Source organism: Panthera uncia, chromosome A2 (genome assembly GCF_023721935.1).
Source record: "Panthera uncia isolate 11264 chromosome A2, Puncia_PCG_1.0, whole genome shotgun sequence".
In the NCBI taxonomy this organism is placed as follows: Eukaryota; Metazoa; Chordata; class Mammalia; order Carnivora; family Felidae; genus Panthera; species Panthera uncia.
Window position 1 is genome coordinate 44,613,711 of NC_064816.1, and position 16,373 is coordinate 44,630,083.

The 16,373-nt window shown below is 41.2% G+C and overlaps 1 protein-coding gene across 3 annotated transcripts in view; it reads left to right on the forward strand.

Annotated features, from left to right (window-relative positions):
* The window catches only part of ITPR1 (inositol 1,4,5-trisphosphate receptor type 1), a 331,898-nt gene that overhangs the window by 28,196 nt on the left and 287,329 nt on the right, over positions 1-16,373 (forward strand). The gene's annotated exons all lie outside the window — the stretch shown is intronic.

The following is a 16,373-nucleotide window of genomic DNA, read 5'->3' on the forward strand; positions in this document are numbered from 1 at the left end:
TTTCTTTTCTTTTCTTTTCTTTTCTTTTCTTTTCTTTTCTTTTCTTTCTGTTTTTGAATGTTTATTTTTGAGAGAGAGAGTGCGAGCAGGGGAAGGGCAGAGAGAGACTGAGACAAAGAATCCGAAGTAGGCTCCAGGCTCTGAGCTGTCAGCATAGAACCCAATGTGGGACTTGAAGTCATAAACCACGAGATCATGACCTGAGCCTAAATTAGACACTTAACTGATTGAGCCACCCAGGTACCCCCTGGCTTTTTAAGCCTCTTACATTTGTTATTTTCCTCCTAAGGTAGTTTACTTTTATTCCAGAAGGTGTTTAAAATATAATTGGTATGTTAAGATGATAAACATTTTGTTTTTCTTTCTTGTTTTTGTGGTTTGTAGTTCTCAACTCTAGCTGCATAGAAATATCTGGGAGAGATATACAATTAAACGGATACTTAGGGCCCTGCTCCAGACCAATCAAATGAATCTTGGAAGGTTGTGGCCTGGGCACGGGCATTTTTTTAACCTTCCCAAGTGATTTCTTTACATTTATTTTGAGAGAGAGAGCACACGCGTGCACGCATGAGAGCGTGTGTGTGTGTGAGTGTGTGTGTGTGTGTGTGTGTGTGTGTGTGTGTCTGAGAGAGAGAGAGAGAGAGCGAGCACGAGCGGGGGAGGGGAAGAGACAGAGATAGAGAGACTGACTACCAAGTAGGCTCCACTGTCAGTGCAGAGTCTGATGCAGGGCTCGAACTCATGAACTGTGAGATGATGAGCTGAGATCAAGAGTCAGGTGCTTAACCGAATGAACCATCCAGGTGCCCCCACAAGTGTTTTTTTTTTTTTTTTTTTAAATGATGAACTGGGGTTGGGGCTCCTGGATGGGTCAGTCGCTTGAGTGTCTAACTTCAGTACAGGTCATGATCCGAAGGCTTTTGAGTTCTAGCCCCACATCAGACTCTGTGCTGACAGCTCAGCTTGGAGCCTGCTTGGATTCTGTGTGTCCCTCTCTCTCTCTCCTCCTCTCCTGCTTGTGCTCTGTTGGTCTGTCTGTCTGTCTCTCTCAAAAATAAATAAACATTAAAAAAATACTGACCTGGGGTTGAGAACCCATTGGGTCACTATTTGACTCTTGGCCTTGATCCCAAAGGGCTCAGACCTTGCCATTTTCAGGTTGCATCATTTGAGTTATGAGTTCTTATTGTTGGTAGATGTAGAAACTGTAGTGATATAGCAACTGTTTGGATAAAAGCTAAAGGACTTAGAATAAAATAGAAGGCAGACGTTCAGATGGAGAGAAGGATTTAGAGATATTTAGTGTTGAGCTGCCTCCAGTTGGCATGAGACTATCAGGAGAATGTTTTCACCTGGGAGGTTGGGGGGCAGGAGGGAAGACTATTGAAAAAAAATTGTTGGTATATGCCCCTGTGACAGGATCCTGAGGCAGCTCTGGCCTCAGTGGCCTTTTATTTTCAACCCTTCATCCATGACTTTTTCAGAACAGAATCCTGAATGTAGCAAAAATGAAAGATATGATCTAATAGTCATAAGCCAGTTACTTATAGGAATAATTCTCTACACTGAATAATAAAATATGCCTCAGTTTATCTTTTAACAGGGTCAAGCTCAGTGGACTCAGTGCCAAGTGCTGTGCTAAGGGCTCTGCTAAATTTTTAGCTCCTGGATTGGTCTGTCCGCCCTGTGAGAGGACTGAAGCCCTCTATGGTTGACGTTAAGTATCTTGTCTGGGGTCACATACCTGGGGATGGATGGAGTAGGAGTTGTAGTTCTCAACTTTGGCTGCACAGTCAGTTGTGGGACTTTGAAAAGTAATAATGTTTGAGTCCCACACTCAGGGATTCTCATTTAATTTGGCATTATTATTATTATTATTATTATTATTATTATTTTAAAAGCTTCCTGGGTGATTCTCCTGTGTAGCCAAGGTCAAGAACCACTGCTAATGTAGCCTAGGCTATAAACCACTGGCTTTATTACTTAAGGGTGAGCTGGTTGAAGTGTGGCTTTGCAGTTGGAGCCAAATGCAGGGAGCTCATTGCTAGTGTTAGCTCTATCCCACTCTGCACGCAGGCCGTGATAGCTGGGAAAGGAACCTTGAGAAAGATGTTAATGCCCTGTACAAATTTAACCAGTGGCTATTTGAATATAGGTTTAGAATGTTAAATAGGACCATACCCACAGGAAGTCAGAAGACATATTTGTTTTCCTGGCACTAGGGTAAAAGTGCTTGTGCTTAGATGTGTATCTGGTGGCCGATTTGAAGGGGCTGCTTGGAGATAAAAATGACAATCTGATAGAGGCCTCTTGGAAAGAACCGAACTTTGTTTATGGCCTGGCCTGGTTCTACAGGTAGTCACATGACAGCAACTTGATAAGTTGACTCCTTTTCCTCATAAATTAAAAATAAAGGTTTCTAGGTTGTGAGGTGCTTTGCACTTGTGGGAAAATCCGGTTCAAAACAAGCTTTGCTGCAGGCTTTTCAAATGTGGGTCAGGACTGCCTGAATTCCTCTTGCTGCACTGGAGGGCCCCTGCATGAAGGTGAGGGGCCCAGGCAGAGTGCCAGGAAGATCTCCTCCACCTTGGAATCTGGGCGAGGATTTAAACACTTTCCAAAGCAGCCCTTCAATTCTGGTGTAGCATTCTTTGAAAAAAGATTTTTTTTTTTCCCCTAAAATGAAGAAACAGATTTCTCTTTTGGAAGGGATTATTGCCTTTCCAAATACAAGTGCTTTTTGAAGTTGAAGCCATTTTGATGTTTAGAAATCGTGCATAGGGCATTTGGGCAATTTGGAGGCATTTCTAGTCCATTTCCTTGCCGTGCCATTACACCGTGGAGTTGAACAAACACATATGGAAAAGTGAGATGCTGGCAAGCAGCCGGATGGGATGATGGAGTCTTTATCTGAGCAATCAGCAGAGCTACATTTAGTCATTCGGATTTGTTGTTGCTTCCATTGTTTCCTTGCCAAGTTATTTCCTATATTGAGAACCATCATAACCTGTTCTTAAGTAAATGGAAACCAAAGGCCTATTTATGTAATGCTCCCTGTGGCTTCTGACTTGGGGTTTTTAATTTTGTGGGCTCCTCTTAAAGTCTGCCACTCTAGTGATTAATAGCATAGGCCCTAGGATCAGGCTTTCTGGGTTCACATCCACATTCTAATTTCTTAGCTGTGTGACCCTGGACAAAATGTTTAAGCTTGGTTTTCTGTGAAGCTTGGTTTTCTCATCTGTAAAATGGGAGATTATATGAGTCGGTACCTCAAACGGTTACCGTGAAGATTAAGTGTGTGTTTCAAATTTAGCAGCGACAGAGCCTGCCCTTGAGTTAAGGACAGAGTAAGCTTTATTTACTCCTATCTTTTCATTCCTGGTACTTCTTACAGAGGTTAGTGCTCATAAATGTTGGCAGAAGGGCATCCTATATATGAATCCTTTAATGATATGAAAATAATTATTGTTTGTCTTTTTGTGTTTAAATGCTTTTGTGAGTAGGGGTTTGCACAGGGCCCCAATGGCTTAGGTTTGAGTCCCAGGGTTCCTGTATGCAAGCTAAGTGACCTTGATAGATTAATTTTTCTAAGCTTGTTTCCTCACCTATAATATGGGGGAAGAGAATTCCTTCCCTTTAAAGGTAATAGGATCGATGATAATAAGGGTAAAGAACCAATCAGAGTACTTGGTTGATACCTAAGACCTGCTCAGTGACTGATAGCTGTTATTTTTCATAGTAGATGGAAAAGAATTAAAATCTTGATACACTTGCTTCTTCCTGATAGGTAAAAGTACATTACCAAGTATATTGCTTTTGTGGTGATTCCCTTGAATATATCTCCTGCCCGGAACTTCATCAGTAGGAAGAAAGGATTGGGTGCACATCTGTTTCACGAAAATTTCACAAGCTTCTTTGATTATCCAAAAGAATTTTGGACAATATCCCCTGTCCTCTAGGTGATGAGAAGAGCTGAGAAGTAGAATAATTCAGTTACTTTAGCCCTTTAGTTAATATAGTACCATTTTAAAGTGGAAGTGTCCATGGCAAGTAAGACAGAATCTCTTTTCTTGCTGGTTTGTGTTGGCTTTGCCTGTGATCTTGAAAGAAGGAAGACAAACATTAGATTGAAACCGGCAATAGAAACTTTGTGGTTAGAGAATTCCTTTCTTGAGATGATGTTTTCCTCTTCCACCCCCACCCACCCCTTCCCCCTACTAAATATAACAGCATCTTCTCTAAAGAAAAGAAGGAAATTAACTACCATTCTTATTTTGATCCTACAATCTTTGCTGTTTTAAATGTAACCTCCAGGGGTGTTGGAGGAGCAACAAGGTCTGGGGTTTTCCGGAAATAAGATAGGCATTAGTATTGAACACGCTATTTATTGTGTAATCTGCTTTTTCAGAATGGGGCAATGGTAAAGTTCTTACCCTCAAAACTTGATCTTCTCCATTCAGTTCAAGAGGCCAATCTTTTTTTTTTTTTTTTTTAATGTTTATTTATTTTCGAGAGAGAGAGAGACAGACAGACAAAATGCAAGCAGGGGAGGGGCAGAGAGAGAGGGAGACACAGAATCTGAAGCAGGCTCCAGGCTCTGAGCTGTCAGCACAGAGCCCGATGAGGGGCTTGAACTGACAAACCGTGAGATCATGACCTGAGCCGAAGTTTGACGCTTAACCAACTGAATCACCCAGGTGCCCCTTGACTTAATGTGTTTTTAACTACATCCAGGACAAGTTATCTTCAGGTATATTGTATATATGCATATGTGGGATATGCAAAATATTACCTACAGCTTGATGTGAGTTCTGTCTGTATTGAGAGCGAAGGTCTGGTCTGAGCGGGTATAACCTGATTCCTGGGCATCTCCAAGTTGACTGACAGCTCTAGATTGCTCAGCAAGTGTCCTGCTTAGCAGTGAAAGCCTGGAATCACAGTCTCCGGATCATACTGGGAAGAAGTCTATGTTGCTTGGCTATGACAAGCCAGTCTTGGACCTAAAGCTTGGCCATGAATTTGAAGGTCAGGCTTGTGGCCTTGTCACATTTACTGTTGTTTTCCACAGTCCCAGTGTGCTTGCACTGTGCCAGCCCACCTGTTAGGGGAGTTGTGGACTTAGGATGTCTTGATGGAGAGAAAGTGGTTTCATATCACACGCCACCCCCCAGTGGTTTTGAAAGGGGCTTCAGATAAGAATGGCATTTTTCATGGTCGGGTTATAAGTATTTAAGTAGCAGTGACCCGCTTACCTGATCATTGTTTGCCTGTGTTTAGGTGGAGGTAGGCAGTGGTTCTTAGCCCTTGTGGGAAAACTAAGACTGAAGTAAAGAGCATCATCTTATCTCAGAGCCAGTTTCCAGACCAGTATCTGCTGCCAACTGCTATGGTAACTTGAGGCAGTCATTCCCTCTCTGCAGGCCTCAGTTTTCCTATCTGTTAAGTGGAATGTAGGCGAAGTGACTTCCAAGATCTCTTTCAGCTTGGAACTTTGTGATTGGTGCCAGAAACAAGCCAGTTAACATTTCACAAGAGAGCATTGATGTTCAGGAGTCTGGTGCTGTCCAGAAGTAGGTTTTTATTTCTTTGGGATTGCAGATATCCTTTGATAAGATACGACAAAAGGATGGAAACAGCCAGGCCTTACTCTAAGGCCAGATGGGGACACAGCCCGGTCTTGGGTCACAAAGGTCTCTGGACTAGGGTGACCATAACAAACTCACTGGCTTAGCTTTCTTTCAAACCACCCTCCTTTGCTGCACGTTGCCTTAATTGTTGCTAGGCAACATTTTTTTTTTTTCTTTTGGAAAAGCATTGAAGGAATGAACCCATATCTTAGTTTTAAATACCCACATGCAAAGGGGAAGGCCTAACTTAAAATTTGTTTGTTCTTTTGATTCTAATCCAGGATGGGCCTCTCACAGTGGGGGTAAAGGACTTAGTTTCTGCCTGTCTTGTAAAATAAGGCAGAAAAACCCGTCTACTTGAGGTGCTTGTCAGGTATATATGCTTTGAGGCATTTTGAAGGTTTTGGGTGTGCATGCGCCTGCGTGCAGCTGCTTTGTAGGAAAGTCGCTTTTGTGTTCACAAAATCAATTCAAATTTAATAAAAAGATTAGTAGGTTTTTTATAATCTTCATTTCAGATTTACCAGCTTATCTCAATCTTGCACCAACAGACTCCATTCAAAGGGAACAACACTGTAATTTAAATCCATTCCCCAGGCAACATAGAATGCTCACAGTGTGTCACACATTCACTGGGATGATGCCTGCTGCTTGATTATGCTGGAGTCCCACACACTGCTGCATGTGTCCCTCACTGGATTTCTGCCTACTTGCTCAAAGCTTTGAGCTGCTTGTCTGAAGGCTCTGGGGCATCCTGCACATGGGCACAAGAGAGCTTGTGCTTACTCTGATGCCCTGGATTGCTTCCTTTGTGACTATCTGAGTGACGCATGGAAATTAGACCTCAGACCCCTGTTTTTATATTCGTTTACACGTAATAATTGATTTACTAATGGAGAACAGCTTTCAGCTCCAATGCAGAAAACACTTGCATTGCAATGGGAATGTTGACCTTGTCATGTAATTCAGTCTCAATATTGCTGTTGTGGCTTCCTCCATTGAGGGCAAAATTGATTGGGACAGCAAGCAAGTGTAATGGGGTCATATTGTCACGCTGTTACATGGTTTTCCTGAAAGTACAACATAGTGGTTGATGAAAGACTTTTTCTTAAGGGAAAGGCTTTTATTATCCTGTCTTCAGAGCATTGATGAAGATATGTGGTGAATCACTTGAGCTTAAGATAACTCATTTTTCTTTCTTTCTTTCTTTCTTTTTTCTTTCTTTTTTTTGACAGATATGGAAATTAGATTTAGGAAAACTCCTGGGGTCAAAGAAAAATTCTGTATCAAAATTGGTATTGGGACACAGTCTGGGTTTCCACACACACTATCTTTTAGGCTGCTGTGTTTGGGCCATAGATTTAAGAAGCATTTTTTTCCCCATTACCTTCTATATTTAATGGTATTGTCTTTTCTGTAAATAAGAGTGAATAGCTTGTATAGTGCATATGTACATTAAGTAGCTCAACCTGTTTAATTTATATACCTACCTTTATATGCATTAATCTGTTTGACCCTCGTAATAACCCCATAAGGCAGCTATAGGTAACCTTCTACAGGTGAGGGAGCTGAAGGACAATGTGTTGAATGTCTGGTCCAGGATTAGCTAGGTAGAAGTTCGCATACCCAGGCTTTGAACCCAGACAATCTGATATCAGAAACCCCCCCTAATACCTACCGTAAACTGCTCTTAGAAGGGAACCAGTCTTTGGGGCACCTGGGTGGCTCAGTCAGTTAAGTGTCCGACTTGGGCTTAGGTCATGATCTCACAGTTCCTGGGTTCGGGCCCCACATCGGGCTCTGTGCTGACAGCTCAGAACCTGGAGCCTGCTTCGGATTCTGTGTCTCCCTCTCTCTGCCCCTCCCCCCCCCCCAAGGTGTCCGCTCTCTCGCGCGCGCGCTCTCTCTCTCTCTCAAAAATAAATAAAATGTAAGGAAAAAAAATTTAGAAGGGGACCAGTCTTCAAATATTCCTTCACTAAATTGCTGGTTTCTTGCTCAGGTTCCTCCTCTATTACCCCAAAATAAGTCCTTCTGAGATGAGCTGACAGGAACAAGTGTCTACATACTAGAGGTACTAGCTACCTGCCTGCTTAACAACCTGGATAATATTTATCACAGCTGTTTTCTATTTTTGTTTCCATAGCTAGATTTTGGAGCACCTGGAGGGACCACATCTTACCCTGCACTTCTGGCCCAGTGCCTGGTGTAATGTCGGTCCTTAGTTCAAAGCTTGTTGGGAAAGAATTCATGTTTTTTCCTGAAAAGGTTTTCACTTTTCCCATTGCTACCAGTGTTTCTGCTAGTGACATTTTAGGTCAACAAGTGATTTTTTTTTTTTTTTACAGGGATGCCTTATACTGTTTTATCACCTCTCTCCACATTACCTGAGTCTGGTCTTCTGAAAAGATTTTTTTTTATAGTTGACTTGTCTTCTGGAGTAGTGGACTGGCCTTACCTTCTGAGCGTACTTCCTCTTTGACCCCCAGTGTTTGATCTCTTTTCTCTCTCTGATGCCTATGGTTTTGAGATTCCTTGCCTTCACTAAATTCATGATCAAGAAAAAGATGTGGTTAAAGATCTTCCTCTTTTGTGCCTGGCCTCTTGGTAGGCTCATGGCCTACTTTTCTTCTTGACTGTTGAAACACCCCTGTGGTGTGGTAGGTGGTATTTATCCCCATTTTACAGTTGGGCACCCCAAGCCCAGAAAGGATCTGTAATCAAGCTAGACTCAGGATTTGAACCCACGTCTGGAGGGCTAGAAAGTCTCCACTGAACCACTCCAGTGAATAGATCTGTGCTGCTCAGGAAACATTTGGGGCCTCTTATCAAGTCCTGGGTTCCACATTTAAGAGGCATATTGCTCAGTGGGAATAAAGCTCAAGGAGGAGTAACTAGGAGGAAGGGTCGCAAAATGATTGCATTCATGTTGCCCAATGAGTAGTGGAGGAAACTTAAGACATTTTAGACCAGCTTAAGAATTTCTCACCTAAGCTCCTACAATGACCTCCTTGCTTGTTGCTGCGTTTCCCTCTTTGCCTGTTTTGAATGTGGGGGCCCCCTACTCTGATGCAGTGTTGCCTGCAGCCAGAGGAATCTGTGCAAATCTGATGGTGTCATTGGCTGCGTGGAGCCCTGGGTTGTTCCCTAGTTGTGCTTAGGATATACAACGTACTTCCAGGGTTCACAGGGCCCTGCATGAGTCACTCTGCTTACCTCTCAGCCTCATCTGCAGTCCCACGCCACGTCCTGTGCTCCCGCCAAACTGATTTATTTCTTCCTGGCAGTCACTGTGCTTGCTCTACCCTCTGGGCCTTTGCATGCCCTTTTTCTTCTCGCTGAAATGATCTCCCCATCTGTGTCCTTCCTCTTGGGTTCCCCAGTCCCCCTAATGCCCACCCATCCTTTAGACCTCATACATTCCCTCTGAAGTATCTTCACTGGCTTCTTGTGTGCACTTAAGCTGCTCCTCCTTTTCAAAGACTCTGAAGGCAGACTTCTTGGGTTTGACTCTCACCTCTGCGTTTTGCTGATCATGTCCCCTTGGACCCATTACGTACCCTCTCAGTACCTCTGTTTCCTCATCTTGAAAATGGGGCTATGATTTTATGTGTCTCCTAGTGTATTGGGGAGGATCAAAGGAGCCAGTCCATGTTAAGTACTTAAAGGAGCAGCTGGCCTCTATTACATGCTATAAAACTCTTTGCTGTTATTGCTGGTTTATGACTTCACTCCTACCCAACTCTATCTTAACTGAGGTTAGAAATGAGGCCTGTCTCCCCTAAGGTTTTGCACAGGTCCTGGCCTATAGTAGGCTCTTAGATATTTGTAGAATAAATGAAAAGAGCCCTCTAAGGCACTGCTTCTGAAACTTGAATGTGTATAGAATCCACCAGGGGATCTTGTTAAAAATGCAGATTCTGATTGTGTAGGTCTGGGGTGAGGCCTGAGATTGTACCATTTCTGAGTGGCTGCCATTCTCTTGCAAGGCTCTAAGGACCAGTTGTCAATCTTCCCTTAATTTAGGGCTGTCATATGGAAGACGGATGTCCTGAGCTCAGAACAATAATAGAGAATTAGGGCCAGCAGATAAAAATGACCAGAGTCAGAGTTTCGGATTTAAGGAACTTGCTTCTGATTATAAGTGCCAAACAATTGCTCAAGGAAGAGGCCTGCTTCAAATGATTGAGTTTCCTCTCATTCAAAGGGGACTAACCATTTGTCAGGGATTTTGAAGAGGGAATTTCATTTTGGGGACAGAGGTTAGGTAGATGATCCCATTTGACCATAAGTGTCTGTTTTCCCACCAAAGGACCCAGCTGTTTTTTCTGTTTTGCTTCCTGTGGAAGCCTTGTGGTTGGGGGCGTTAGGTCAGCAAACAGCTGGGGAGAGGACAGATACACTCTCCAAGTGAGGAACTCTCAGGGATCCAATGTGTTCAGTCCAACCAGCAGATAACATTGCAAAGTAGTGGAAAGATGAAATTATTGAATATTGGAAAAGGTGAATGAATACAAAAACCAAAAATCTTTCTGAGTTACACTCCTGCAGAATCTGATTTTAATGACTGTGAGGTATGGTGGGGAGGCCATGGAAGGTAGTGGTTAGGAGGGCTGGCTCTGGAGTCAGAGGTGGGGTCAAGTTCCTACTCTACCTCTTAATTAGCTGAGTGACCATGGGCAATGACTTAATCTCTCTAAACCTTACTTCTCCAGCTGGTTACTATGATTAATAATAGTATGGAACTGATTGAATTATTTTAGGCTGGTGTGGTGTGTGCATATAGCACAGTTAGCAACATGCTGAGCCCAACCTAAGCACTCTGGAAGTGGTTGTCAAGTAGCTGTCATGACTAAATCTGCAATTAGCAGCTCTCAGGACATTTTTTATGAAGATCACACCTAGCCCTTGCCTTGTTTAACCATGATATGTTTGTTTTAAAATTTGAGTATGTGGATTATACAAAGGTATCTACAACCACACTTTGACCTTTCTGAATTTCTTAGATTTTTATTGACTTTGCCTCATAATCAAGAGGGAGCTCTAGAGCTTGTGACCTTTTGAAGGGAAGCCATGAGGCCTTTTTTTCCTACTTGCACAAGCCTTGACCAGAGCTTCGGTTACTGATGGCGCATTTGCTCCAGATGGTAATCCTGCCTTATGTATAAAATTACAAGGCTAGCTGGGAGAGGAAGTTGTGTTTATCTTAACCCAAGCAGCAGGCATTCCAGCCACTCTTGACAGACAGGAGGAAGATATTGCCAATCTGCTGTTTTCCTGAAAGTCCTCTACCCCCACCCCCATGTGTTGTAAGTTTGGAGGGGTTCTTGCCAGTTAGCCTGCAGAGTGACATTCTCCCTGTCTTTGAGGACAGTTTAATTCTGAGGAGAAGGGATGAACCACTGGCTGCTTCCTTGGTCCTGTCAGCCAAGGCAGGGGAACCTCTAAGGCGAGAGGCCAGCATGACTCCTATAGAAGGCAAAAACTGTGCTTGTGTCCGTGGGCACTGGTTTGGGGAAATAAGTAGAAAGTGGCCATAGGTGTGGGGAGAAGAATTTGTCCCTTCAAAGAGTCAGTGTTTTTTTCCTTTACAAAGCAATAGCTGGAGATCAGTGCAGGAAAAACTCCAATTTGAGCAGTTGTAATAATTGAGAAAATAAATTGGGCAATTATTCCTCTTTTTTTAAATTTTAAAAGTTCCTTTTTTCATCTGGTATTTTTCCGGGTACATTTGAGTTCCAATTTGGGTGCTTCTGAAATGTCTTGATGTTTTGTGCTGCTAAAATTACATGTGTCTAAAAATGTTATCAGTGATGACACTTCTATATAAGCTCACTTGGACTTATGCTAGCAAATTTCTGTGACTGAGGTCCTCCCCCCTCCCCCCAACCATTCCCAGGAACATAGCATTTCAGGTAGAAGTAAGAAATAGAATAATCCAGCCTAGGTCTAGCCATCTAGTGGAGGCCTGTCTCTGGAGAACTTTGCCTCAGTTTTGTCGACACAGAATACTGGAGTTTTGTTGCCATAGTTTCAGTGAAAAATTTGACCTTAGCTACAATAACATACAGTTAGAAAGAACTAGCTAATCGGTTTTCTAAAATTAGTGTTCTCTAGTACATAAACCAGTAGGAACAGAGTATTTAATTAAATATTATACAAGAATATAAAAGCCCGAGGGAATGCAGTCCCTTGATCTGGGCAGGGGGAGGGAGGAAACCCATAATCGTGCTTTACTGCTCTCTTATTAGCTAGAAGAACTTTTTTTTTCTTTCTTCTTTTTTTTTAATGTTAGCTTTGACTTTATTTTCAGATCTCTTGGGGATGAATATATAATGCTTGTTGAGACAGCAAAACAACATTCAACATTATTTCCAGTTGTCCCCTACAGGGTACAGACTAACAAGGCAAGAGGGGAAAGTGATGTTGGCTGGGACCCTAACAAGGATACTTGTGGGTGATCTTGTAGTTTGTGCTTGTTGAGAAGGAGAGGCATTTCGAAAGTTATTTCCTGTCTGAAATCTGGATCTTTTTGAGCATGGAGAGTCTAGATTCTTGTTCCTTTGAACACTTAATGTGTGGATAAGGAAACAGTGCCTCCCTATTGGCCCCTTATCCCGAGTTCTGAGTATAATTGTATTCTTCCTGCAGCCCTACAGTCCATCAAATTGTTGAGCCCTAACTTAGCCCCAAGCAATGATCTGCATTTAGATTATGTAAAATTTGACCTCCCTTGTCACCCACCTATTAAGAATCCCTGTAATAGCTCATCATTTTGGTCATGGCTGAAAATATTACCAATATTGTGCTTACTCAGAAAGTTGTGGTACTAGTTATTGAGTGAAGTAGGTTTCAGGTTTTGTGGTTTCAGGACTTGTATTCAAGTCTCTAGTTGACCTTCTTGTCTAATTTTTCATCACCTGCTGTGGATGCTGTGAAGGTACAATGGAGTTAATTTGTTTGCCAGGTGTTTTATTGATTGAGAACATTGCTAAGGCTCTTCTGGAACTTTCATCTTTCTCCTTGTCAATTACATCTTGATAAATGTTCTCTCTCAATTTCATTTTTATTTCATGATTTTTTTTTCTTTTACCTTAAAGGAATTAATTAGTTAAGAGAATTTGAAGTGTGGGGCATTACTTAAGGGAATACAGAGTTTCTCCACTTGACTTTTTTCACCATTTTGCGTGTTTCTGTACTGGCATCTTAACTATTACGATGGAAAATATGTCCTTGGCAAGACTCTTAGAAACACAGTCCCAGAGGTCATTGGATTGTGCAAGCTTCTTGACTATTTATAAGGTCATCTACCTGAACAAATACAAATGGTCCCTGCCCTTAAGGAATTAGCAGTCCTATGAGGAGAGATGACTGAGAACTACTTTGAGGATTATCCTTGGAAAATGTTGAATCCTACACATGTTTTTATTGCCCTGATATTCATTGTTTTTGTCTATTCCGTCAGTTCACTGTGCCCAAATAATTTGAATTCATCTTAATAATAGCTTAGGGGAAAAAAATGCAGTTAGAGAGCTTGCTGGAAAAGCAACAGCATGCATTTTAAAGTACTTCTGGTTGACCTGGCTTTCACTACCCATTTGTCCTCAGGCCCTTGCATTAGTATGGATAATTGAGTTGATGATACTTAGCAAATATCATTAAAGAGTTTGGATGTGGCAGGCTGGTTGGTGACAGAGTGAACTAGTCAGGACTGTATTCCAGGTGATAGCCAGCTTGAACTAGCTTTAACAAAAAGGGGACTTTTACTGGCTAAAACAGTCCTGACTGAACAACTGAATTGTATGAAGGGCAGGGATGCAGCAAGGGCCTAGGATAGACCCATTTTGGGCACTGAGTCTCTTCAGCAGCCTGTGTCTGTCTGTGGTCATTTCCTCTCTGCACATCTTCTAATTTGTTCTTGTCCTGTTCTCATCTAGTTTGGGTGTCAGGGTTATGCTACCCTCTTTAAACTAGTTGTCAAGTGTTTGCTATTTTTCTGTTCTCTGGGAGAGTTTCTGTAGTGTTGGAATTACCTGTTCCTATAGTGCTTGGTAAGTAAAGCAGTCTTGGCCATATGTTTTCTTTTTCTTTTTCTTTTTTTTTATTAAAAATTTTTTTTAATGTTTATTCTAAAGAGAGAGAGAGCAGGGGAGGGCAGAGAGAGAGGGAGACACAGAATCCCATTTAGGCTCCAGGCTCTGAGCTGTCAGCACAGAGCCCAACATGGGGCTTGAACCCACGAACGGTGAAATCATGGCCTGAGCTGAAGTCAGGAGGCCCAAATGACTCAGCCACCAAGGTGCCCGCTGGCCTTACGTTTTCATTATGGCAAGATTAACTACTGATACAGTTTCTTTAAAGTGTTACTTATCCTTGGCTCAGTTTTGTAAGTTGTACGTGTCTAGAAATTTACCCAATGTTATTTAAGTTTTCTAATCTGTAATATCCTCCTATTATGTTGTTAATTCCTTACGTGTCTGGTTTGGTCCCTGTGGTAGGCTTAAGAATGCCCCCTTTTCACCCGCATGTCCACTTTGTAATCCCTACAACCTGTGTACATTACCTTAATTGGTAAAAGGGGCTTCACAGATGTGATTAAATTAAGGATCTTGGGAGGATTTTCCTGGATTTCCAGGTGTGGCTGATGTAATCACAAGGGTCCTTAAAGGAGGGAAGCAGGAGGATTAGAGTTAGTAGTGGGACACATGGGGATGGAAGCAGCAGGTTGGAGTGATGTGGCTCTGTGCCGAGCAGTGCAGGAAGTTGGAAAAGGCAAGGAAATGGATTTTCCCTCCGAAGACTCCAGAAAAAATACAGCCCTGGTGACACTTTGATTTCAGATGTCACGACATTAAGAGAAACGATTTGTGTTGCTTTAAGCCACCAAGTTTTTGGTAATGTGTTACAGCATCAATGGCAACATTACTATGATAATATTCCCAATATTGTTCATTTCTGTGTTCTTTTTTTCTGCGTAAGTATTGACACATGTTTTGCTGTCTTACTAGTCTTCAGATAGCAAAATTTGGCTGTATTGATTTCATTGTAAGTTGGTTTTGAAGTTCCTTAATTACTGCCCATTATTATTTTCTTGCTCCTATCTTCTTTGGGTTTATTTTGCTCTTGCTTTACTACTCTCTTAAGCTGGAAAATCAACTTTGAGTCTTGAGCCCTTCTCAAATTGTAATGTAAACATCTAAAGCTTTAAGTTGCTTTTAAACATGGTTGTGTCCATGCACTCTGGTTGCGTCCTACATATATTGATAGGTATTTTTTACTCTATTGAGTTCTGAATATTATATTTGCCATCATTTCTTATATGTATGCGTTATTTAGAAGTGTTTTATATTTCCACTTACATGGAGTGTAAGTGTACATTCTAGTTCTTATTTAAAAAAATGTTTTACAAGTTCTATGTTGGTCAGACAATAACTGTATCAGATCAGTTTTTTATGGCTGGAGAGGCTTGCTTTATGGGTTTAGCATGTGACCAATTTTTATACATGTTCCACTGTGTTTCAGAGAATATGAATTTTCCATTTCTGGGGTGTAGTAAATCTTCTATATGAATCCATTTGGTTTTTTGTTTGATCTATCAATTGTTTAAAGACATTTGTTAAAATTTCCCACTGTTAATTTTTGGGGGTTATGAAACTATTCTACGTCCTCATTATGATGGTGATTATATAGTATATGTATGTGTTAAAACTCATAGAACTGTATACCAAAGAAAAAAGTGAACTTTACTGTATGTAAAAAATTTTAAAACACTTAAAAATTTCCCGCCATGAAAGTGGATTTGCAATCTTGCCTTCTAGTTGGTGAGTTTTTTGTTTGTTTTTTGTTTTTAGCTTACCGAAGTTAGGTCACTAAAATAACTAACACCTGTAAAATTGTTAACTTACTGGTGAACTAAACATTCTGTAATTATGTAGGGAACATTTTTTTCTGTTTTATGCCTTGGAGTCTCTTCTGTTTACTAGCATATGCACACCTGAATTGGTTTGTTTGTTAGTATTTATTTGGTGTAGTTTTTTCTTTACATTAACTTTTGAATTGTCATTATGTGTTAGAGATCTCTCACAAACAGATTTTTAAAACTATTCTGACCATTTTTGTTAATTAGAATCTCCAGTTCATATACATTTGTTGTAATTACTGATGGCATTGGATTTACAGTCTTAGTTTGTGTTTTTCTTTTTTACCTCAAAATTTTTTTCTATTTTTTCCCTTTTTTGCCTTCCTTATGTTTCATGGAAGCCTTTTGTTGTTCTCCATTCCACTTTTTTCCTTTTCCTAGCTGGAGGGTTATACTTTATATGCTCATTATAGTACTTACTCTGATAGTTTAATGTGTATGTTTAATTAAGCCTAATATTAATAACTATCATTCTTTTTCTGCTACACTATGAGGACCCTAGAACATTGTAAGGCCTTTTCACTCTCTGTTAGTATATGCTGTTTGTAATGTTAGTATTTTCTTTAAACTTGCATATTAGATATGATTTTGTTTTACATTGCCATTTTTTTGTATAGTTTTTTTAAATTTATGCATTTTGCGAGTGAGTGAGCATGAATGGGCATGGGGCAGAGAAAGAGGGAGAGAGGGAATCCCATGCAGGCTCTGTGCTGTTAGCTCTGAGCCTGATGTGGGTCTCGATCTCAAAGCAGTGAGATCATGACGAGAGCCAAAATCATGAGTTGGACAGTTAACTGACTGAGCCACCCAGTAGCCCCTACATTGTC